The following is a 26,570-nucleotide window of genomic DNA, read 5'->3' on the forward strand; positions in this document are numbered from 1 at the left end:
GCTTACAGTAAGCAGCCCTCGCCCCCCCGTCCCTCAAAGCATGGGGGCACATATGTGTACAACCCTGGGGGCAGATGGCTGATCATCTGTCCACAGGGAAGGGGGCAAAATAAATTTTAAAAAAAAGGGAATTTTGGGTGGGAGTGGGGGGGGGGGGGGGTCACTAGCCACCAGGGATAGATTTTACAGAAATGGGGGGTGGCCCTCTCCGCCTCACCCCAAGAGGAAATGGGGGCACCCCTTGTAGCCCTCTCTGGGGGCAGATATCTGCTCCTAGGAAGGGTCATCTGCCCCCAGGGAGGGCTGCATGAGATGCCCCCTCTTATCTGCCCCCAGGGAGGGCTGAATGTGAATCCCCCCCCTGCATTTGGTGTGGGTGGGTAGAGGGTCACCCCCCATTATATTAGAAAATTACCTGGCGGTTTAGGGTGCACCTCAGCCCGCCCTAATGTGTAGTGTACCATTTTCCATCTTTGTTTACGAAACTTGCCTTGGCGCAGAGGGTCACATTGGTGTGCAAATCTGGTGCCGGGGGCCCAAACCTTACTCCCCCACCCACTGGGGGGCTTGTCCCACCATTTTTGGGGACCCTCTCCCCCACTCCAAATGGAAGGGGGGGGTGTACCTCGCGCAGCCGTTTGTAGGAGGCCCAGGGAGGCATGCATGAGGTGCCCCCGCCACCCATTTGGGGTGAGGGGGGCGAGAGCCCCCTAAAATGGTGGGACAGGCCCCCCAGTGGGTGGGGCAGTAAGGTTTGGGCACCCCGAGGCCAGATTGGCACATCAATGTGCCTCTTTGCACCAAGGGGAGTTGGGTTACCAAAGGAAAAAATGGTGGAATGTTTTTTAGGGCAGGGGGGCGGTGAGGCACCCCAAAGGGTCGGGGAATTTTCTAATGGGATGGGGCGTTGACCCCCCCCCCCCACCCGCAATGGAGTGGGTGCCATGTCATGCAGCCCTCCCTGGGACCAGATATCTGCTCCTAGGAACGGGCGCCTGAGTCCAGGGAGGAGTGCAGGACATCCCCCCCCCCCCCCCCTTACCTGCCTCTGGGGAAGGGCTACATGAGATGGGCAGCCGCTCCAATTGGGGTGGGGGTGGATTCCCACTGGTGTCCTCTTTTGGGAAATGCATGGGGTTCCCTGTTTCCCTTGCTGGCTTCGACCCCGGCAATGTCCAAATTTGGGGGTAAAAAACACAATTTCCAGACATTTCACTCTGCTCAACCACCGAAACATGACGCCAACAACAGATGTCATACCTTCCCGCGTTCCCACAGGTGTCCCAACAAAAACGGTACCTCACATGTGTGGGTTCACCCATCTAGCCGCAAAGGGAAAAGGCTAACCCACTGGTAACCACAAAAGGGTTTGGGGAGATAACCTATAGATTTGGGCATAGGGTGTCCAAGCCACCAAGGAAAACTGGGAACCCCATGCATTTCTGAAAAGAGGGCACCAGTAGGAATCCACAGAGGTCCAACTTGCGTGAAGCTGACCAGAATGTTTTACCCAGAACTCCCGACAAAGTGAAAAATGCGGGGTTTCCCCCCCCCCCCCACATTTCGGACTTTGCGGGGGTGTCTGGGTAATTAATTTGGGGGCGATTTGCGCAAATCATACCTCTGCGGATTCCCACGGGTGTCCTCTTTTCGGAAATGCATGGGGTTCCCAGTTTTCCTTGGTGGCTTGGACACCCTAGGCCCATATCTGTAAGCTGTGCCGGTCAGCAGAGCGTCTGAAATTCCGGTCTGAAAACAGTCTTGGGGTTACTTGTGTTTTAGGCTTTCCCCTTGGCGGCCAGGTAGGTGCACCCACACATGTGAGGTTCCGTTTTCATCGGGACACCTGTGGAAACGCGGGAAGGTATGACATTTGTTGTGTTTGTGATTTTCATAACGTTTCTACCCATTTGCTGGTGCCCTTTGTCACACAACCCTTTCATTTCCCAAATGTGACCTACATTTAGTCGCTGCTTTAGGCACCATATACTTTTGTAACCTGCACAAGTCATCTACCCTTGAAAAGGTCTGCCTGTGCTCTTTCAAAAAATGTATGCTTGCCCTTCTTCACCACATTGGTTTTCCCGATTTACACATGTTAAGTGCGTCTGTTCACGCCGTGAGCGTAAAATTCCTGTATACCATGGCTCAGTGTTTGGCTTGTGGTATTGCTTGCTTTGTAAAACACTACAAAAAATGTGTGCTCTCCTAACTGCAAGAGTCGGGGGGAATGCAGCGGAGCATTGCTTTTCTCAAATTCATAGAAGCCATTGCCGTACTAAGCCAACCATGTCCAACACATACCTTTTTTTTTTTTTTGGTGCTTTTCCCCCAATCTATGGCAGTTTCCCCTACCTAGTTGTTGCCTGACCTACGCAAATCACCCCTTCCGAAACTTGGAATTTTGTCTACTTTTCAGAAATACTTGCCTTTCTGTCCTCCAATTCGGCTTTCCTACCCTTTTCTTCCTTCCCGTCCATGCATGTCCAATTGGCAAAAATGGCCAAAATCGGCTACCTCTCACAAAACGGTTGATAACCACATCAAAATATTTCTTTTTTGTTTCCACTCAACCTGTTCTTGAAAGCCAGCAAATTGGTGAATTCAGCACAGCAAACCATTCGTTCCTAGCTCTTACAAGGAAAAAAAACACAGGCTTCTTTGTACATCATTTTATTGGTATTTTTTTTAAAAACCCAAACTTTTCGCCCTTTTTGCTTATTTTCTCTCACCCCCCTACAGCAACCTAGGATTCCTGGGTGGCATTACAACCACCTACATGTGAGAATAAAAGGAGCCAAATTTGGCCGAGATATCTCATGTAACAAAAAAGTTACTAGCCTTTGAATGGCCACATACCGAAATCACCGAAGGAGGGGAGAAATACCCATGGCACTTAAAGGGTTAACCAACTAAATTGAAACACATAGAAGTACTAAGAGAAACGTGTTACAAAACGATGCATATAAATGAATGCCATACAATGTACGAGCAAACGAGAGAAAAGGGAAAAGTAATTAAACCTCAAATTCTCTGAAGGTGAATTGACTATTTAAGCTAGCCAAGTGGATAACATAGTATAGTTCTGTATATAAGGGAATGATATTGTTGGGGTTAGGCTAGGAAAAAGAGTTGGTAGTAACTCTACCAAGGTGAAACTGGGCAGTTGTGTAATGTTTTTAGATGTTTCAACATAATTGTCCATGTTGACACGAAAACACGTGGCCCGCACGTACCACAAAGGCATTTTAAGTGTCCTGAACGAGCTCAACATAAAGATTAGGCCATAAAAGAGACTTGGTTCAAGGCCAGAAACACACTCTGAGGGCAAAGGCCCCTCTCCAAAACAAACTGTGGGGGATTTGTCACTCACTAAGGTTACTAACCACACCTATAACTGTTGTGATATTTGATATCCAATATATGTTGATACAAGCATATTGTCTGATACCGATATGTTCTAACTGGACATAAATGTTGATTATGTTTTATCTCTTGTTTACATTTTAATTTACATTATTTTGTGAGCTTTCATTAAAATTTGTATTTTATTGTTTATATAGCACTTTACTCCAAAGAGCTTTACAGTTTAACAACAAGGAAAACATCAAACATGGAACATAGAAGCAATAAAATATTCATGAATCAATCCAGAAAAACAGCATGTGGAACAATTTTCATTTGAGAAGGAAGAGAAGTAGCGGTATGGGAAGGAGAAAAGGGAAGGGAAAAGGGAGTAAAGAGGTGTAGTAGGGAGGGTGGAGATCATAGGGGAGACAGGGAAAGATAAAGGAACAGGAAGATGGAGTGGGGAGGTGAAATAGGAGGAAGGGGAGAGAAGTCAGGGAGGGGGTGAAGGAGTGATTTTAAGGAGGAACGGAAGTAGGAATAGGTGGACATGGAGCGGATAGTGAAAGGAAGGGAATTCCAATGTAGGGGGGCAAGGAGCAGAAACGAGAAGAGGCACAAGGAGGTGGGGGAACAGAGAGTAAAAAGAGATCAGCAGAGCATAAGGAGCGAGAGGGAGCATAGAAGGAGAGAAGAGAGGAGAGAGATCAGCAGAGCGTAGGGAACGAGAGGGGGCATAGAAGGAGAGAAGAGGGGAGAGAGATCAGCAGAGCGTAGGGAACGAGAGGGGGCATAGAAGGAGAGAAGAGAGGAAAGCTAAGGAGGGGCAAGGTCATGAAGAGATTTAAAAACGAGACAAAGGAAGTGAAATTTAAGTTGGGAGTGGAAGGGAAGCCAGCCTAGGTTGGAAAGTGAATTGGAGATGGAATCATGGGGTGAGAGAAGACACAGCGTACGGATGGCAGAGTGGTAGAGGGATTTAAGGGGGGGGCGAGATGGGAAGAGGGGAGACTGAAAAAGAGAGAACAGTAGAAAAGGCGAGAAAAGATGAGGGAAGAGATTAAGAGTTTGGTAGCATGGAAAGTGAGAGAGGAACAGACTTTACGGATATTAAAGAGGTGATAGCGACATGAGCGAGTAGTAAGGGAAATGTGGTAACTAAAGGGAAGAGTCAAAGTAGATTCCGGGCATGAGTGGAAATAGGAAGATGAGATGGGGAAAATGAATAAAAGGAGGGGGAGAGGAAGGAGGAAGTGTGTTGGAGGGGAAGAATAGGACCTCACTCTTGTCAGTATTAAAAGAGAAAATGCAATGACATCCAGTTTTTAATGGCAGTAAGACAGGAGGAGAGTTTTAGAAGAAAGTCAGGGGTAAAGGAAGAGAAGGAGAGGAACAGCTGAGTGTCAGCATAGAAATGGTGAGAAATTCCAAAAGAGGAGATGAGAGGAGCGAGAAGTGAAGTATAGAGAGAGAATAAAAAGGGTCCGAGGACGGAGCCTTGCGGAATGCCATAGTTCTGAGGGGAGGTGAAGGAGGTTTGACTGCCCCAAGAGACAGCGAATGAGCGGTTGGAGAGGTAAGAGGAGAGCCAGTTAAGGACTGAGCCTTTGAAGCCAAAGGGGGAAGGAGTATTGAGAAGTAAGGGGTGATTGACAGTATCAAAAGCAGCTGAGAGGTCAAGGAGAACGAGGATTGAGGATTGCTTAGCATAGCGAGCGGTAAGGAGAGAGTTAAGGACATAGGTGAGTGCAGATTCAGTCGAGTGTTTGGGGCGGAAGCCAGATTGAGAGGGGGGAAGGAGAGAGAGGTTAGAGATAAAGGTCGAAAGTTGAGAATAGGCAAGGCGTTCGAGTAGTTTAGAGAGAAAAGGTAAAAATGAAATTGGGCGAAACTTAGACGCAAGAAGGGGATTGGCAGAAGGCTTCTTAAGGATAGGGATAATAGTGGCATGCTTGAAGGCAGTAGGGAAGGTGGCCGTAGAGAGACAGGGAGGGTGAAGAAGGAAGTTAGATAGGGGATGAGTAGGGGGTAAACCTTGGGAATAAGAATGGTAGGGATGGGATTAGAAGGGGCGGCAGTAGGGTGGGATTTTGTTAGGAGGAGAGAAATGTCTGAGGGAGTGATGAGAGAAAATTCAAACATGCAAGCCGAGGGGGAGTGCAAGGAGGGAGGGGAATGGGAGTAAGAAGGAGAGCTGATAATCTTTTGATGAAAATAACACATTTTTTCAGAGAAGAAGTTAGCAAAGCCAGAGGGAGAAAGAGGCGATGTAGAAGAGAAGACAGGAACGGGCGGAGAGAGGAGGCGAGAGAGTTTGGAAGATATGACGAGGATGAGAGGCTTGGGAGTGAAGAAGGTTAGAGAAGTAGGAGCGTTTAGCAGAATTAAGGCAGGAATCGTATAGCGAGTGATAAGAAAAACAGGACGTTTGGTTAGCGAGAGTGGGGGATTTGCGCCAAAAGCGCTCAAGACGACGGAGGAGACGCTGCATGGCTATGAGGTGAGGGGAGAGCCAGGGTTTAGAAGGCTTATGAGTAGGGCTGATAGAACAGAGGGGACAGTCGATCGAGACTAGAGGTGAGAGAGGAGGACAAGGAGGAAAGGGTAAGGTCAGCAGGGAGAGAGGAGAAATTGGAGAGGGGTGGAAGGGACGAAGAGCAAGAATCAAGGAAGAGTGAAGGGTTAAAGTTCTGGAGGTCACGTCGAGTGAAAGAAGTGGAGGGGGGTAAGGAAGAGGGGAGCAAGGAGTAAGGGAGAAGGAGTGTAGAGTATGATCAGACAGATAAGTGGAAAGAGGAAACGGGTAAGGCAGAGTAAGTAGAATTAAAGATGAGATCAAGTGTGGAGCCTGAGGAGTGAGTAGGAGAAGAGGGAGGGGAGAGGAGAGGGAAGGTAGGAGTCAAGAATTCAGAGAAGAGGTGAGGGATGAGGCGGAGTGGGAAAGTGAAGATTAAAATCACCAAGGATAGTGAGGGGGAGACTAGAGAGAGAGTGAGAGAGGGGAGGTGGTCAAAGTCATCGTAAAAGGAAGAGAGGGGGCCAGGAGGTCTATAGATAATTAGGAAGGAAATGGGGTGAGGGAATGAAAAGGATTTATACAGGTATTCAAAGGAAGACAAGGTAGAAAGGGACAAAGAGGAGGTAGATGAGAGGTATTTAGGATGGAAGAGAAGACCAACACATCTGCTACGACCAGAGGGACGAGAAACATGAGAAAAGGAGGAGGAAGAGGTGGAGAGAGAGGCAGGAAGAGTAGAGTTGTGAGGAGGGATCCAAGTTTCAGTTAGACAGAGGAAGTGTAGGTTGAGACGAAAGAACATGTCTAAAACAGCAGTTGTTTTATTGCAAAGGGATCTGGCCTTCCAAAGAGCAATGTTGATTAGGCTGGAAGGTTGGATTGGAGGGTAGATGAGGTTAAGGCGACAATGGGGGGGAAGAAAAGGAAGGAGGAGGGCGGGGAAGGGGTTGAGCAAGGGAATGGACATGAGGATAAGGGAAGAGATGATGAGGAGGAGAGAGGAGGGAAGTGGGGGAGTGGGAAGTGGGAAGGAGGAGGGGGGGAGTAGGGTAAGTGAGAAAGGCGAAATCTAGCAATGTGCATGACGGGGAAGGGGAGGGATGAGGAGAAGGAAAGAGATTAGAGCGGGACGAGGAGAGTGCGAAGACAAGGAGTGTCAAAGAGAGGAAGAGAAAGGGAATAAAAGGCCGGAAAGTAAAGAGGGGGGGGGGGAGAGATGGAGGAGGGGAGTTCAGAGAAGGAGTGATCAAGAGAGATAGAGAGGGAGGAACGGAGATGAGGTGGGGGGTGGAGGCAAGTAATCCCAGGCTGAAGGCTCAGATGGAAGGAGCCAGCAGCAGGGTGGAGAGTACACACTCGGGGAGACGAATTGAGACCTTAGGAGTTAAGGACAGGGGAAGCAGGCGGCTAATGGCGAGACTACTAAGGTGTGGTAATGGGGCCAGGGAGAGGCAGGGGAAATGCGGGCAGAGACTAAAGAAGTGGGAGGTAGCTGTCAGGAGGAGCATTGTAAAGTAAGATGGGTAGTAGGTAGTGGTAGCTAGATTAGGTAGGCCGGAGGCGGGGGAAGCAAGGTAGTAAAGGGGTAGGTGGGGGGTGGATTGCTAAGGGCAATATTGGGACAGGAGGTAGTAGGTAACTACTGGTAAAGTATACCAGGCAGTGACACAGAAGGTAGAGAAAACAGGCTGCAGTTTGTAGGTTCTGGAGGTAGAAATAGGGCCCGGAGCAGTCAACGTCGCACCAATGAGGAGGAGGAGGCTCGGGAGTCCCTTCGCCAGAGAGCCACGGCCAGAGCCCAGTCAGGAGCCAACACTGCAGCAGAGGAAGATGGGCAAAGGCCCTCCAAGCCACGGCAACAGAGACAGGAGCAGCAGCAGCTCCTATACACTATGTATGTATGTAATATATATATATATATATATATATATATATATATATATATATACACACACATACATTGTATATACAATACATTGTATATACACAATGTGATGTGGATATACAACTCGCCCACTGCCATTTTTAAATTTAATTTATATTAAGGTACAACATTTCCCTTGTGACTCTTCCCCTCCACCCCGTTATGTAATAGATGGGTAGCTATCTGTGGAAATTGTGTGCATACTTCCGTATCCCTGTCCTGGTCTGAGGAAGCGTCCATGATCGTTTTGAGGCATCTGTTTCTATTTTGTTCAAGCTTCGGCTAGAACCTCTCCGGGGTTGAAATTGGGATTTGTTCACCAGGAGAAAAAAGCAGCTCCTGTGTATGAGGCATAATCAGTTAGGCATGAGCTACCTGCGGGAACCAGGAGCTAGTACATAGCACACAGCAAATCTTAGTTTGTGCAAGATGCAAACTCTAACTTTTTGTCATATTATCCAATATGCTATGTGTCCCTTGGGTGAGTTATTTATTCTCCTCGATGCACGTGCCCAAACATGCACAGTTAATATCACATTGCTAGGTTTGTATGGCACCACTTGCCACAGGAGTCAAAAGTAGCTCCTTGTAGTTGTTGGTTTTAAGCAAACCAGGCTCGCCTTGCCTATAGCCAGGAGGTAAATAATTCCCAGCTCCTGGCAATTTCGAACCTTGCACTCTTTTGCAATGAGGTACTGTGGCCTGCAGAAGGCTAGCGCAGCATCGGGTTGCTGTGGCCTGCAGAAGGCTAGCGCAGCATTGGGTTGCTGTGGCCTGCAGAAGGCTAGCGCAGCATCTGGTTGCTGTGGCCAACAGAAGGCTAGAACAGCAATGGTGTTGCTGGGGCAGGTAGAAGCCTAGCGCAGCATCGGGTTGCTGTGGCCTGCAGAAGGCTAGAGCAGCAATGGGGTTGCTGTGGTATGCATAAGGCTAGCGCAGCATCTGGTTGCTGTGGCCTGCAGAAGGCTAGAGCAGCAATGGGGTTGCTGTGGCAGGTAGAAGGCTAGAGCAGCAATGGGGTTGCTGTGGTATGCATAAGGCTAGCGCAGCATCTGGTTGCTGTGGCCAGCAGAAGGCTAGAGCAAAACAATGGGGGGTGGGAGGCACTAGCGTGCAAATATTTGACTTGCTAATATTTCTTTTTAAAGACAAGGGGTATTCAAAAACAACTTAGAATTCTGAATTAACTTCAGGTGCAGAGGGGTAAAAGCCACGAGGCCACTCGGGACAAATTAGACACTAGACAGACGAAACCGTGAGTTTCCACACGGTAACCCCATATGCACTCCTCATATCCCTTAGGTAATTAAAGCAATTCACTATGTCATAAGTAATTAATATGCATAGCTCTCAAATAGAGAGCAAGTGCTCATTCATAGTAAACTTGAAGTACTGGCAATGGAGCCAATTATAGTAACTACAAAAATGTTCTAACAAAGCTATAAGCATAGGTTTTTATGTTTTAATACAAGAAGAATAGCGATTTTCCAAAACACAACAAAATTCTCCAAATGTTTTCAAATCAATACATAAATAACTAGTGTTTACATCATTCACACTAGCGTTTTTATGAACTCATTGAAGTCTCTAAAACACATTCCAAATAGCACCATTAGATTCAATCATTTGCCAACGCGTTTCGGATTATCACAGAATCCATCCTCAGGGCTAAGATAACTATTTGTTCCCATTCTTCATAATGTTTCACAATTCAGATCTCTAGAAAGTAACAGAAAGATATAATCACTAATAATTAACATACTAGACCTTAATTCAATCACTAGCAATAAAGGCTAGAACACTAACCTTGTAATCCATCAACAATAGGTGTTGTCAATTCGTAGGACCAAACTTTACGGGACCTCAGTGCACGACTGGGACCAGTAACAGGTATGTGTGGAACTCTGAGTATTCCAGTATCCTACGGGGAGGGAGAAAGTATGCATATATTAGATAGGGAGAACCTAACTTCATGCGTAGTGAATACCTCACTACAAACTCAAAGCGACTCCTAGCACAACATAGAGACACCTTAAAATGAGGTACAGGATTTAATTAAATCAAACCTACAAAGGGGCATCTAACCAACTAGGTCTCATCCCCAGAGTGAACAGTCCAGACTGTACAACACAGAGGGGCATATACATTTTTGCATTGAGCGGCCAGGTACCACCTAACCTGGGTATGAAGACGTGTAGCGTAATGATATTTAGCTCGATTTCAAACCGGTATCCACCGGCGTTCCAAAAAAGTAACTGCCGTTTCGAGACGCTCGAATCTGGGTGTGAGTATAGACGCATCCAACAATGACAACACTATAGACGAAAACGTCCGTGTGTGCACTCGCCTCGTAGCGAGTGCGATGTATACCGAGAAGACCAGCCGTCCAGCGCATTCGCAGGGGGCTGTCTGTGACTGTTGTTTGTAGGTTTCCACGGCGACGCCACGCATGCGCAGCAGTGTGACTGGCCGCCATCTTAGAGTGGGCATATCCCCAGCCGTATATAACAGAGTGTGTGCACCATCCGAATTCTGAATATTCGGGGCGATGCGATTGATCAAAAAGGCATCAGATAACGTTGATACCGGGTTAGTGCCACTTCTTAAAGTAAAATTATTGGGGCCGGAAGGAACCCTTAACCAGCCCTTAGCGTATGTAATCGGACGGCACTTAAGAGTGGGCAACAAGGAAGGACGCAGAAATAAATCTGCCTGGGTCCTTGTGGCCACAAAGTTAAGCCGGGCAAAAGCCTGGAGTCTATGTTAGGCAAAAGTGCCTATCAGGGTAATAAGGTGGGCATGGGGAAATGCAGAACAGGATCTGTCAAAGACCCCATGTCTGCCGGGTTCTAGGGAAAACCCCTGGTAACGAGGTTAATCTAGTCAAACGGCACTTAAGGGTGGGCAACAAGGAAGGGTGCAGAGTAAAGTCTGTTCGTGTCCTTGTGGCCACCAAATAGAGCTGTGCTTAGGCCGGGAGTATATGTTGGGCAAAATGCCCGATAAGATGGGCAGGTGGGCATAGGGAGATGCTAAGCAATCTGAATGCCAAGGCTTGTAAAGGTCAAGTCCAAGTGAGTCATAACGATCCGAGAAAAGAAAGTAGAGGAGTTCCCTATTAAGGGGTAGAGTCCAGATACACTGCCGGTTCAGGAGCACAAAAAATGGCGCTACCCCGCCGTTCACACTCTAGAAGTTAGAGATCCGCATATCACTTACTCAGAGTCGGAAAGCTAAATTGCAACAAAAAGTATTTTACATAAATCGGCCAATTATCCGGAAGTATATATTTGTCTTTATTATTTAATAAAAACTTAAAAGCAATTTATATAAATATTTCACAAGGATGACATTCGTACATAATGCAAATTGATAAGAAACAGCAGGTAGCCACCATAAATAAATACTTTGAGTGATACACACGTGTGTTTTACCTAATGAAATAAACCACATGAATCACAAATTACAACATGAGTACAAAATACTTTCCACCTCACCATAAAAGTGACATAGTGAAATAACCTAAAGCCATATGTCTGATTGCTGGTTTACAAAAATAAGGTGCAGCTTTTGGGCCCATCTACTGCTGCTTCTTCTAGCCCAACATGTTTCTGTTCATTTGATTGAGACCATTTGGGGGGGCGGGGGAGAGGGGATTTTTTTATGTTCACCTTTTTAAACCCATCTAGAGATTGGCGTTGAGATATAAAGCCTTTGCTAATGGCATGACATGGAGAAACGTTTGTAATAGATATATTTGAATCCAATTAGCTGTGAATGTACACTTAAATGGTATAATGGGTATATCTTTACCGGGTCAAACCACTGCATTTTTGCCAGGGTTTTTTCACTGCACACCGTTCAATGCTTTTAAAAGGGGAGTCAGACTTTTTTGTTCTAAGAGCTTGTTGACAATCAATGGGTGGATATAAATAAACGTTCCTTTTGCTATGTGAAGGAAATCCACTTTTTATATGTGTGTATATATACTTGTATATAGTGACTGATGGCAAATGTCACCTCTCGTAGGGGGAAGAATGAGGTTCTGAGGTTGTGGTTCCGGTTCACTTGAAGGGAGAGGTCTCAAGGCTTTAGAGCAGAGGTCTTCAAACTGTGGGCGTGTTTTTTTTTTAGATTAGGGATATGGCCTGGGGCAGCTTACATTGTCGGACTGGGCCATAAAACTGTCTCTGGCACCAATGAAAAAGTGGCCCACTGTTGCAAATTGATATTCATTCCTTTAGGCAAAGACTCTTTGAATAGTATCCAAGGGGGTGCTTTTTGTTAAAAAGTAAGCAAATTGTGATATTTAGAGACTGTTTATTCAGCAACAATGGTAAAAACAACTAGCTGCATAGTGAAGTAACTCCTCAAACTGGCCCACATTGGCAAAAAAAAGTGCCCCATTTTGGCTGGCCTACACTAGCATTTTGCATTTTTGGTACGGGCATTGCCCTATAGGCCAGTCTGAGCCTGGCAGCTCATCCATAATGGGCGAGGGGGCATCCACCCAGTAGCCCCCTCAACCATTATGGAGGAGCTGAGGAGCCAGCCCAGTGAAACACTGAGCACTCCCTCAGCTGCTTTTTCCAGTTGAGGGAGCGCTCCTGGGCTGGCTGAACTGTCAAAGGGAAACACTGTTTCCCTTTGACAGTTCAGTTCCCCAGCCGCACATGCTCACTGAGCCATGCAAGGCTGGGGGCGTTTTGCTTTGCCACCCTTGCATAGCTCATTGGAAATGCTGGCTGGGGCACTGCATGTCTGTTTGTGCAAGGGGGAGCTTCTGCGCCTCTTTGCACATGCGGACAGAACAACCTGGAGTGGGGCCTTTCAGGTCCCTGCAGAAGGTACGTTTATGTTCATTTATTTTTTATTTAAATATGTGTATGGATGCGTGTATGCTTGTGTTATGTGTCAGTGTATGGGGATGGGTGCTTGTATGAATGATAGAGTGATTGCTGTGTGAAGATGTGTGTGTGTGTCTTTGTTTTGTCCATTGAGCTGATTTTGGCGAGTGGGGAGTAGAATGGGGGGGGGGAGGAGGGTTGTACAACAAAGACATTTTAAAAATGCCTTTGTTGCGCAATCCCCCTACCCACCTGCCAAAATCAGCTCTCCTTCTGAGGCGCAGTGGAGTCCAGGGGACAGGGATGGTATTTTTATCTATCATAGATGTCCAGTCAACAATACCATGCTTTCCCCCTTGGCCCCTCGGCGCCAATTACAAACTGTCTGGCTTTTTACCCATTTTTTTTTTATTTTAAGTATGCTCTAAAATGCAACGTTTTAACCCATTATTTTAAAAAAAATTCAAGGGGGGAAACCCCCCGAAGCCCCTTTGATTGGTTCGGGCTCCCTTACTGCGCTTGGTCGCTATGGCATTTTTGTGGGAAATATTTATGCCCCTCCACTTAAAAAATTCACCATCTCTCACTGTCCCTCGGACTGTGTTGGGAGCTGGGTGGGGGGAGCCCAGGGCCTATGATGGGAGCAGGATGGGCGGGAGCACTGGATAATGGTGGGAGAAGGGCGGGGAGAGCCCAGGGACTGGGTAGGATTGGGATGAGGGAGCCCAGCGACTATACTGGTGGGGGAGTCCAGGGACTATACTGGGAGTAGGGTGCAGTGATGGCACACAATCGTTCTTAGCTATTTGTACATACTGTCCATTTGGTATTTTTTGGGGGGGGGCCTGCCCAAAGTTTGTTCAGGGGGGGCCAAGGCCAAAAAAGTTTGAAGACCACTGCTTTAGAGGGAGAGCCTGGACGGCACCTGATTATAATCCTATCCACACACTTCTTGTGGTATCCTGGTCCAGATCCTCGTGATTAGATGATGTCAGCAGTGGTTTAACCTCCCAGTTCATTTGGGTCTGCTCAGGACAGAACATGTATCTGGCAGGGACACCCAGGGGTGATCGTGTGTTCCCCTCATGTGTTCAGATCCAAGCCGCAACAGTGCACTGAGGTGCAAGCCAGCCAGGCACCTTCCATTTGAACATGGTGTTAGAGTCTTAGTCACATACACAGCCCAAATCAAATCTCTAATGGATGCTTATAGGATGGTGGTGCAAACTCCTTGGTCATAGCATGGGAGGCTTCTAGGCACTGAAGGAGTTGCATCGGAATGCTCGCCCTACTTTTGCTGGTGATTGCACGAGACCACAAACCCATCGGGTGGAAGGTGCATGAACACCCATGACGAGTTAATGTGCGCAAACATTGTGCAGGTGAAGTCCTGAGAGAATTTGGAAGGCTGAACCTCATAGCATTCGTTGTGTGGTGAATAAAGAAAGGCCAGCCAGCGTTTAGAGCTCCCACTAACTCTACATTTCACCTTGATGCGCTACTGAAGGCTTGGGGTTTCCTATTGGTGGAGTCATTGGTGGGCTGCGCCTGAATCACGCAATCATTATTTAATCCAAGGTCCCGGGGAAAGGAGCGCAGCTGCGCTATGTGCGCGCCTATTGAGGCGGGCACTCGAGGCAGCTGCTCTGCTGTGCTGTGCTCGCTGGCATCGGTCTGTGGATCACCTCCTCTCCGCATCAGTCTTGGAATTGATCGAGGGCACGCATTGTTTTATCCCGACGGGGGTGGGGGGCGGCAGCGAGCAAAGGATGTTTGTACCGCCCCCGCGAGCTGTGGCTCAGTAAACCTTATTGTGCAAAGGTAAGGACACGGCCCTGCGTGGAACTAGTGGCCTAGAAATGCATGGATGGTACAGGATGGCAGCCCTCCTTTTGGCTGTCAAGATAGCTCGCTTCTGAGGTGTGTGTGTGTGTGATTGGCAGGTTGGAATCCCAGTAAAGTCCACTCGGCGTTCATCCATATAAAGTGCATACAATGAGTACCAGTTTTGATTGGGTTAATACTTACTGTATATGAGAAATGCTTTATGGAACGTGCTTTGGGTAAAGGCACTTTTTTAAATGACTTATTAGTAATAGTCCTGTTGTTATTCAGATAAGAGGCGCCTTGCAGTGGGTGGGTGTGGGGCGGGGGTGTTTTTTCCCTCCCGGATCCCATGCTGTCATTGTTAGACGCAGTTGACCGTCCTTTCTAACCCGCAAACTCGACACCCACCCCCTGCCCTTCAAACGCACCTCCTTACAAGATTTGTGGATTAAACCGACTGCGGCTGGTGTCTTGGCAGAAGAAAGCCCACAAGACATGGGCTCCCCTTTGAGCAGTGAGTGAGGTCCACACGGGGGCAAAACGGTGTATATGATGGCACTAGCCTGAGCACATTCACACTTAGATTGTCACATCATGTTCCATGGACTCGACGGTCTCCACTTGACCCTTTGCACTCAGGAAGAAAATATGTTGAGACTTACGAACAAAGCAGCATGTTAAAGTTGTTAAAATCCTATAATGGCTGGCATGTCTGTTAGTCTTACTTATTTATTTTATTTATTTATTTATTTCATTTGTAGAGTGCACCTACAGCCCAGAGGCATCGTGGCGCTTGTTACAAGAATTTTACAAGCGGTTTCAATAGGCCAGGTTACATGTGACCGCGAGGTCTCTTGGTTACAGTTACAGTCTTCACACATTACTCTATGTATCACAGGAGAAACAGCTGATTGGTTAGATGAATAGTTGTGTTTTGAGTGCTTTACGGAAGGCTGCATGGGATTGAACCATTCTTAGGTTAGGTGGGGGGGCATTCCATTGTGTGGCAGCAATCGTGGGGAAGCTGGATCCCCCTGCACAAGCTTTTTTGGTTTTTGGCACAAGGATAAGGTTAGAGTAGCCTTCCCAAAGAGGTCTTGTGGCAGTGTGTTTGACAATCCTCTGTACAAGGTATGGAGGGGCACCATCATGGAGGCATTTGTGTGCCAAGGAGAGAGTTTTAAAAATGATTCTCTGTTTAACCGGGAGCCAGTGGTCCTGCCTCCTGATATCGGAGATGTGCTCTTTCCTAGAGGTCCCCGTGGCTGCCCTCAGGGCATTATTTTGCACTAGTTGAAGTTTTGAGAGGTTCTTGCATGACATCCCGCATAGTAGGGCGTTGCAATATCTAGTCTGGAGCCTATAATGGCTCTGGCAATGGTAAAACAGTTCTGTTGGGAGAGGAATGGTCTAGATGCATGAATGATTTTTGCGTAGTACGCTGAAGAGGTGGAGATAGCATTCACTTGTCTGTCCATGGTGAGGTTAGAATCCAGGTATACGCCAAGTGTTTTGTGTTTTGTTACTTAACAGTAATCTCCATTACTCTCGTTCTACTCTTTCTCGTTCTGCTCTTTCTCGTCACAGTACTTACCTCATGAGGCACCGACTCCAACACAGGACCTTCTTCCATTTGTTCTTTTCTGTATAACTCCTCCCCTTTACCCACAATCCTCAGTTCATACTAACCAAGCCGGAGCATGGGACTCTCCCCACAGGGAGGTAGAGGAGGGTCGTCCAGTACTGTGACCAGGAAGTGTAGGACTAGGAGTAATGAAGATTTCGGATAAGTAAACAGAGCATTACCTCCACGTCCCTCATTCTCATCCCAGTACTTAACTCATGGGGTATACCAAAGCGGCATCAGGGAGAGGCCCCAATGAGACACAGAGACAGACGTGCAGTCAAACAAAGCAGAACTCCAATGACCCCAAAAGCAAATTCCATAGACCAAACTCCAACCCCTGGAGAGGGAGACAACCAACCAAAAGCTGGTGAAAAGGGTGCACCAAACAGCCCAGGCGGCTGCCATACAAACCTCCTATAGAGAAAACCCCTGCGCATCCACCCGGGAAGCAGCCACACCCCTAGTAGCGCCACCCCGAACTTAGGCAGGCACCAGCAAACCAGAAACCACTTAAGCCATGGAATGACCCGACGGATTCTACAGCTAATCGAAAACCTAGAGGCTGACCTGCAGGGCCAAATGTAAAGAACCAACCCCGGAGAGGGCAATCGGAGCTAGACAACCCAGAACTGCCTAACGCACAGCAATGGCATGCCAAGCCACCTCGTTCAGCGTCTGTGGATTTTGAAAGAACGCAGGGAGAACCAGATCCAGGGACGTATGAAACCGAGACACGACCAAAGGCAAAACTCAGGATCATAATGTAAAATGACAGAAACCGGTAGCACCTCCAAAAGGGGAGTGACAGAACAGAGCCCTGACTGTCCCAAAACCCACGTCAAGAGGTGATAGCAAGCAGGAACGCAGTACACAGCATGAGGTTCCAAATCGTAATGTCCAACAGGGGCACAAAAGAGAGAGGAATCTCAAGACCCCAGGGGTTTGGCCCTAATGGGTACAGGGACGGGAAGCAGAGAGATCATGAAGAAACGCCCCCACCAAAACCTGCCTGTTCAGATGGCCAGCAGAATCCCCGAAGAGGATATTAATGGAGGCCCATCGGGAGCAAAGTGCAGCACCCCCTTGAGACTGCCAGGCCTATGTTACAAACCACCCGGGGGAAACCAGAGAACAGCAGGCAAACCACAGAGGAGGGATGTGTCCCAGACCGTCCACACCAAGCCCGCAAGACACCCCAGCATCGGTCACAGGCCCTCAGTGTAGAAGGCCACCGAGCCCCAAGGATAGACCTGACCACAGCACCCGAAAACCCCTGGGAAACTAATCTAGACCATCAAACCAGCTCCACTGAGGCCAAAAGGAACAACCAATAGTACTGCCGTCCTACTTTCCTCAAAGCGCCAACCACCCGGGGTAGAGGAGGAAACGCACAAAGGAGATCTCAAGGCCATGTGATATCAGGGAATCCACTCCCCATGCCCCCATGGACGAAAACCAGGACCAGAAGAGAGGAACCCTCGCAGAGGCTTGAGAAGCAAAGAGATCTCGAAAGCGGGCACACAATCTGACTGCAGATCCCCGCAAACACCCAGTCCGAAAAAAACAGTTCAAAGGAGGAGGCCATCACTGCGGCTGATCAGCCGAATATTGTCCACCCCCTTGACACGAGAGGCCATCGGGGATATCAAGCGGTTCCCAACCCACGAAAATGATCGAAGCAGCCAGCGCAGGCAAGGAGTGGCTGGACCCATGGAATCGTCCATTCGAACTCCTACTGCCCGGCCTACCAGGAACTTCCTGAAGAACAACTGAGCCCTGATAATTGCACAAAATGCCTTCGGAGTGGATGAGAGAGTAGCCACCACCGGAGCCCACAACCCCAGAGCTGAGAGGACACTCAGCAGGGCGTCCCCTGCCGGCTGCCATCTGTAGTAAGATTGGGCTGCATGGGTTGGACCAGGGCCACTCCCACCCGAACATACTGAACCAGCAACCACCATTGCAAGCTGGCTTTTAGAGCCTGCAATGCCGGGAGCCTATAGGCCAGTAGACTGTAGACCAGAGGATGTAAATGAAGACAAGCCCAATGGACCAGAAATCCACAAGAGGCCATGTGCCCCCGAAGCAACAAGCCGGGACACCCTGCCTCGTGAGAACCTCGCCAAGGACTGCAGGCGCTGGAACCTCACTGGAGACAGAAACACACTCCACAATCCGGTGCTAAGTCGAGCCCTGCTTAACACCAGAACCCGAGAGATCGCCAGCAGACACTTCAGCCAGTACACCAGAAACCCCTAGTCACGCAAGGCCTGGCAAACTAGCCAGAGAAGCACCAAGACTAGCTGCCGGTGAGCCGCCCTCAACCAACCAGTCGTCTGGGTAGGGAAAAATCCAAATGCACCTCAGGCGGAGATGTGCCACCAATGTTCCACTTGCCTGCAGCAAGGGTAGAGGGCAGGAGCCCCTCGCACCCCCCCCAAGCCAGAATCCAGCTCCAGGAGGCGGGCACTCGGAGCAAGGCCTGCCTGACCTTGTCCTAACGGAGCGCCTGACCCCGCAATTCTGGGCGCATCGCGGCGCCACAACGAGGCCGCATCTTTACTTTTCTTCGGCCTGCATCCGCCGGCAGGCGGAAATGCCGGCCACAACAAAGGCCATACTAAGGCCTGTTGGGTGCCCTTGAGCCCCATTCCACTTGCCTGCAGCAAGGGTAGAGGGCAGGAGCCCCTCGCACCCCCCCCCCCCCGAAGCCAGAATCCAGCTCCAGGAGGCGGGCACTCGGAGCAAGGCCTGCCTGACCTTGTCCTAACGGAGCGCCTGACCCCGCAATTCCGGGCGCATCGCGGCGCCACAACGAGGCCGCATCTTTACTTTTCTTCGGCCTGCATCCGCCGGCAGGCGGAAACGCCGGCCACAACAAAGGCCATACTAAGGCCTGTTGGGTGCCCTTGAGCCCCATTCCACTTGCCTGCAGCAAGGGTAGAGGGCAGGAGCCCCTCGCACCCCCCCCCCCGAAGCCAGAATCCAGCTCCAGGAGGCGGGCACTCGGAGCAAGGCCTGCCTGACCTTGTCCTAACGGAGCGCCTGACCCCGCAATTCCGGGCGCATCGCGGCGCCACAACGAGGCCGCATCTTTACTTTTCTTCGGCCTGCATCCGCCGGCAGGCGGAAACGCCGGCCACAACAAAGGCCATACTAAGGCCTGTTGGGTGCCCTTGAGCCCCATTCCACTTGCCTGCAGCAAGGGTAGAGGGCAGGAGCCCCTCGCACCCCCCCCCCCCGAAGCCAGAATCCAGCTCCAGGAGGCGGGCACTCGGAGCAAGGCCTGCCTGACCTTGTCCTAACGGAGCGCCTGACCCCGCAATTCCGGGCGCATCGCGGCGCCACAACGAGGCCGCATCTTTACTTTTCTTCGGCCTGCATCCGCCGGCAGGCGGTAACGCCGGCCACAACAAAGGCCTTACTAAGGCCTGTTGGGTGCCTGTTTGGAGCCATAGGAGCCAGGGGCCAGGAACTTTGCCCTTTCCGCTCCAGATTCTTCATTATTAGAAGGTAATGGCAGCTCAAATTAGTATTTATGGACTGTAGATATATACGAATTTAGGGATTAGAATATGAAGATGTCTCCTGAAGCTGCCACTTACATTGCTTGCTTACATTGTGTTGTGCCTTATGGTCGCCAATAGACCACAACTGATTGTGTTTTGCCCTGATCTATGTTGTGCCTTTAGTCTTATGGCCCTTGCCTTTCACTGCCAATTTGATCTTAGGTGGCCCCTGTCTATGTACATGGTTGTTGTGCCACCTAGCTCTTCTCTCTCACCTAGGTGACCAGGACTGTCATCATGCACGTCAGTGTACTCCTTCCATTACTCTACACACTATCCCTTCGACTTGCCCAAGTTCTCCAGCTTCCTACGGTAGCAACCTCCACACTCTGGGTTAAAATGGACCAGCCTCCTACCAGCATGGCATCCCCACGACCTCTCGTGTCACCTAGAATGAGCCCGGCAGCACCCGCTGTAGGACATACCAACCAATACCTCAACGACCCAGCTTTATGGCTGGATCACTTTGCTAGGAAACCTACACCTAACCAACCCTGCCCCCTCTCTCTTAGAAATAAGAGACTAGGCACCAGATTCCGCCTACGCCTGCGCCACATCCGTCACATCACCAGGAAACAAACCCCCCTCTCTCCTGGAACTCTGTCAACTGCCACCACATGCAAACCCACCACCACCGAGGTTAAACTGCCCATGTTCAAAGGTGCCCTTATTAATGCTAGATCCCTCACTGCACACGCACTTGACATAGCTGACCTCATCACCACGTCTGACCTTGACTTCATAGCTATCTCCGAAACATGGCTTCATGCCGCATCTGGCCCCTTACTAGCGTTAGCCCTACCGCCGAACTACGGCATCACACGATGTGACCGCTCCACCGCCTCTTCCAAAGGCGGCGGTGTGGCCTTCATCCATAAAAATACTCTTGACCTAAGAGTGTTACCTGATTCCAAACTCACATCAGCCGAATTGCTGTCTGTCAAACTTGCACTCACACCTAACCAAACAGCCACCATGCACCTAATCTATAGACCTCCAGGACCCGCATCAACCTTTGTCAGTGAAATCTCCACTCTCCTCCTCAACAATACAAAGAACAATTCGCAAACAATCATCCTAGGCGACCTTAACTTAGGTCTTGGTGACTTAAAAGACCCTGTGGCCTCTGACCTGGAGATCGCACTATCTGACCTCGGCCTTACCTTATACATCCAAGAGCCTACCCGTATTAAAGGTAGAACACTTGACTGGGTAGCTGGCTCCAATTGCAATATCAAGGTCCTTAACAATACCCCCTGTCTATGGTCCGACCATCACATTATAACTTTCAACATTGAAGCCACACCACGAATCCCGTCACCATTAGCCCCAGCACTCCCAACTAGAAGCAAAAAAGATATAACCAAGGAGAAACTCCTCCCATTGTTACTCCCGTCCCTTAACACAGCCACCAACTCTTACTCTGATCCAACCTCACTAGCACACACCTACAACCAAACAATGCGAACTGCCATTGATTGCATAGCACCTCTCAAACTTAGAAAGGCTAAACCTCAAGCTTATCTTAATTCATGGTTCACACCACAGTTAAGATTGCTCCGCAAAGCTAAACGCTGTGCCGAAAATCAATGGAAAAGCCACCCCTCAGACGAGCATAAAGACAGTTTCCTTCTAGCCTCACTCTCCTACAAAGATGCCATCATCACGGCAAAAAAGGAATCTTTCAACAACCGCATTATTCAAGCCGACTCGAACACCAAGGAACTCTTTAAAATCCTAAGAGAGCTTGAAACTCCAGTCGCCCCCCCTGACACATGCGTGAAAGATAGTAAATGGTGTGCCAACATCCAAGCAGCCTTACTAAATAAAATCTCCACACTACAAGACAAAATCAAAGATAAACAGGACAGCCTGAAGCGCGACAACCACGCTCTTTCCCTCACTAAGGCCCCCTTGCCAGACTCTACCAATATCACACCATTCGCATTCTCTCCGCTTACCGTGGCAGAGGTAGAAAATATAATTCTTAGAATTAAGCCAACTAACTGCCAAGGTGACCCGTGCCCAGCCCCTACTATCAAGGGCTCAGCGCATGAGTTGGCCCCATTCATCACGGCCTTCATCAACTCTTCCTTTCAAACAGGTATTGTCCCGGACAATCTGAAGGACGCTTGGGTTATCCCACTGCTTAAAAAACCTTCCCTAGACCCTAACATTCCCACTAACTTCCGACCTATCACCACTGTACCATTTCTGCTCAAGATCCTAGACCGTGCCGCATACTTTCAGATCCAAAATTACTTGGAAACTAATAACTTGCTAGGTCTGCGACAATCTGGTTTCCGCCCCAGACACAGGACAGAGACCGCATTATTAGACCTTAAAACTCAAATCGAGGTTCTAAAGGATCAAGGCAAACTAGCAATGATACTACTTCTCGACCTTTCAGCCGCATTCGATCTGGTCAACCATCAGATCCTGTGCGAGCACCTCCATTCAGCTGCCAACCTCTCTTCCTCGGCTGCGGTTTGGATCAAATCTTTCCTGAGCAACAGATCCATGAGAGTCTTTGCCCCATCCGCAGCCGCGGACCCTTCCCCGATTCACTGTGGCGTTCCTCAGGGATCTTGTGTGTCACCTACACTCTATAACATTTTCACGAAACCACTCTTTGATGTGCTTGACTATCTGGGTGTCTCCTATACTAACTATGCGGACGACACCCAGATATTCATCCCCATCACTGGTGATTATCTAGATAACACCAAGGCCCTTAACGACGTCTACTTGGTCATCCAAGCCTGGATGGCCCAACATCAGTTGTGCTTGAATGATGACAAGACGGAGCTCCTGATCTTGGGCACTGCACAACGCCTGAGCAGACTAGAGCCGTCCTATCAGTCATTCAACATAGATGGTAATATCATTCGTGTCTCAAAAGATACCAAAACGTTAGGTTTCTACCTTGATGCCACACTCTCATTAACCCGACAAACTAATGCTGTCAGATCTGCGTCTGCATACACATGCAAACTTATCGCAGCTTGCAGACCATTCCTCACTACGTCTAACAGCGTTACGCTAGCGAGAACCCTTATTATGGCTAAAATTGATTACTGCAGTGCTCTTTATCTTGGCACCAGCCAAGAGAACCTGAACAGACTTCAAACGACACAAAACAACGCCGTTCGTGCCGCTTTAAACATTCCCCGACACCACCACATCACAGGAACCAGAAGTAAGTTAAATTGGCTACCTGTCAAACAGAGAATTTCACTCAAAACACTCGCCCTTACGCACAAATGCCTAGCCAACAAAGCCCCGATCTACCTTGGTAGTCGACTGTCGCGCCACTCTACCTCCCGACCTCTAAGAACAGCCCAATCCCACTGTCTTGCGATCCCCAGATTTAAATTGCAAAAAGCAGGGGGCTCAAGTTTCCCCGTCTTAGCTTCCAAGTTATGGCACTCCCTCCCTGTTTCAATTAGAGCGGAAGACTCTTTCAATACCTTCAAAGCCAATACTAGATCTTGGCTTTTCAACCAGCTTTAGGCCGGCTTCGCGTTTCTTCCTGACCTACCCTGACTTGCCGACCGCTACTATCACCTATCGGCACTGAAACTACTGTACATATGTATATAAGATCCTCTTGTAAATGTATATAATGATTCTTTGTTATACCTGCATATCGGATCCCATGTGTAAATGTTTAATGATTCTCTGTTTATACCTGCATATCTGTAACCTTTTACAAATTGCGCCCTGATGCCTCCGGGCCTGCTGGTTTGCGCGTTATAAATAAATAAATACAAATACAAATACAAATGTGGTGAAAACCCCGGAAATCAGACGTAACCCGGAAGTACTCGGAATTGAAATGCTGAGTCCCCACAGCAAATCGGCAGAACCTCATCAGGCAGGGAAGGAAAGACACGTGGCAATAGGCATCCCGGAGATCCAGCGAAGCCAGCCAGTCCCCTGTGTAACATGGGGAGAACGTACTGCAAAGCCTCCATTTTGAACTGCTCCTACCAGACAAAAGAAAATGCAGAGCCTTGAGATCCAAGATGAGGCGAACCCCTCCAGTACCTCCCCTGAAGGGTCGGGCACCAAAAAATACCCTCAAGCAAATCCCCAGACCTCACTGGGGACGAGGAACTGTCACGACATCCACCTTCCATAACAATTCCGACAGGGCCATTGACAGGTAGAGAGCGGGGGACAGCAGCACGAACCATGCATCCTGGGACAGGGTTAGACAGGAAACCAACTGTTAACACTCTCGGAAAGTATGCAGAGCCCAAGAATCGGACCACCACTGGGCCCATACTGGAAAAATCTGCCACTTCATGACTGCCTGGAGCGGAGCAAAGGCAGAGCTCCCCCCTCCACGGCACGCCGTAACTTTGCAAAGCCACCCAGCACTGCTACAGCATTGTAGGGGCCACACAGTCGCCCGAGGGCCAGATGCTTCCCAGCATGAATCAACTGTAAGCTAGAATTCACCTAACGGTCCTCTGAGGCCCGGACCGCCACCACCTCAACTGACAATGAGGAGCGACCCACTAGACCAGCGAGGATATCGCTTACCACAACAGTGCCTGAACGAAGCCAGGTCGAAACCTCCCACTACCCATCAATGGGCAGAGATGAGCCAGAAAGCGAGGCATGGTAATATAGCATCACGCTACTCCCGAAGGACCACCGTACGGAGGCTAGAGACCAAGGGCAACCCCGTGCAAGGGGCCTGTGTATACTGCCAAAGTGTGGGGTCGGCCCCATCCCCCGTACCAAGGGCTCAGAAAATCCCATACTGTCCCAAACTCGAGTCAGCACTCTCTCTACCTATACCCTGACCAGATATTGTCCCTCCGCTGCAGCCTTTACAGAATGGGAAATAGCAGTGGAGACCTCTGCCCCTGAGGAGGAGGATGACAAAGACTAGAAACGCTGGCTCTTGTGCCCATGCCCAGCTTGAAGGAGCAACCCTTGGACGTCCACCCTGTCAAAGAAAAATGCCTTGACTCCTTCCTCATTGCAGAATGACAAAGGCCTAAAGAGTGCACAGAGGAAGTGAAAGATGAGGAAGAGGACCCCCAGGGTGCCTGAGCCTCCGGGCTTGCATCCCCATGGTGCAGCCAGGAGTACTACCTTCACACAGGACCGGAGGCCGGAAACCGCTCTGTGAGCCCGAGCTAGCATAACCTGCCCAGGAGAGACCACCATCAATAGGGGAGAAACCCCTCTATTCCCCCGCACCCACCAGCCGGCAGCCACAACAGCGCGCTAGCCTGCAATCCTGATGTAGACAGGGATGGTCCCGACCCGTCTCTGGAAGCCTTTAAAACAGCCAAAGACAGACTCCCAACCAAACGCAGAGGCATGCCGAAATAGGGCCGGCATGCAGGTGCCATATTCAGGGCGATATTGGGGCTACTTCCACCCCTCGCCACACAGGGAGCATACCCCCTCCCTACATCCACGTCCTGGGCCCGACTGACCCGGGGCATTGATGCCTCCCTCGCTGGGCATGTAACCCGGGAGAGAGCTTCCAAGCTCAAATGGTACTGAAGCCCCACGGGGGAACTGGGAGCAGACCACACCTTAGAGAAAACAGATTCCCCGCCAATCGGCTCCATCAGGGGGCCAGCACACGTTGTTCCCCAGTGCCCCACACCTGGAATAGAAGACCCTGCCAGAGCAGTGTTGCCAACTCCTCAGTAAGGAAAGTAGCTATTGGCTGTTATAAAAGTAGCCAAATGACGTCATTACCTAATTTGCATAATTGCCCTGGTGCATGATGGGTGATTGCCGAGGGCACGGTTGTTATAGCCTCTCATTCAGCCCGCCCATTTTTTGTAATAAAAGTCGTGAATGCAAAGATGCAAACTCATTACATCCATATGCATACATGGGCATGCAAATTCAGTAGATAAAAGGGCATGGAATCAATTGCCTGTGTGTGTTTAAAAAAAAAAAAAAAAAAAAATTTAAACAAATGTTTGCACCCCCACAAAGATAGTTTGCATTTTTCATGTTCACTGCCTCCACTGAATCGACCTTTGGGAGAAACAAAATTGCCTGAAGGCACTTCTTTGGTGTGGTGTGGTAGTCGGGATTAGAAAATACCTAAATATACTGAGACCCTCGTCCAAAATCTGCAATTCCGCGCTTGACTTTATCTCCTTCTCATGAAGGGACGTTGCCCTTTCTGTTCTGAACCTGATATGTGGAAAGCACTTTTCACCCCTGAAACCCCTGAAAAACGTCCACTTTTTTTTCTATTGGTTTGATAACTTGCGTAAATGACGCAAGTCTACAAACCAATAGAGAAAAAAGTAGCTAGATTTCTCGGTAGCCACTTTTTCTAAAAAAAAAAAAAAGTCACCAGTGGGGCCATACTTTCTCGCTAAATTTAGCGAGAGTCGCCAAGTTGGGAACACTGTGCCAGAGGCGGGAAAATGTAACTGAGGATTGTGGGTAAAGGGGAGGAGTTATACAGAAAAGGAGAAATGGAAGAATGGCCTGTGTCGGAGGCGGAGCCTCATGAGGTAAGTACTGGGATGTGGAAGAGGGACATGGAGGTAATGTCGGTTTAATTACATTCGGAATGATGGAGTAGCCAGCGATTTCTCAAGGCTGCAGCCTGAGACTGACCTTTCTTGCTCTACTGCTGCACTGTGAGAGTCCCTTGGCTTCCCCTGGCAGAGCGGGGGCAATCAAGACAGGAAGGAGCAGCTGGCTATGCACACCACATCTACAGTTTACATTGTTCGCCTCTCATAGAAACCAAGCTCAAGCTTGACCTTTGTATTTTTTTTTATTTTTGGTTGGTAGAATTGATTTTAAATGGCCTGTTTGCACCACAAGAGCTCGGCTGAAGGTGATCCAGAGGGGGGATGGCTAGGGCTACAAAAGAATATTATGAAATATTATGTATAGATGGGCT

At 49.0% G+C, this 26,570-nt stretch overlaps 1 protein-coding gene across 7 annotated transcripts in view; it reads left to right on the forward strand.

Annotated features, from left to right (window-relative positions):
• Nucleotides 1-26,570, forward strand: part of TMEM276 (transmembrane protein 276) — a 100,185-nt gene that overhangs the window by 18,606 nt on the left and 55,009 nt on the right. The gene's annotated exons all lie outside the window — the stretch shown is intronic.

The sequence above is a fragment of the Ambystoma mexicanum genome, chromosome 5q, assembly GCF_040938575.1.
Source record: "Ambystoma mexicanum isolate Mex_15411 chromosome 5q, UKY_AmexF1_1, whole genome shotgun sequence".
Classification (NCBI taxonomy): domain Eukaryota; kingdom Metazoa; phylum Chordata; class Amphibia; order Caudata; family Ambystomatidae; genus Ambystoma; species Ambystoma mexicanum.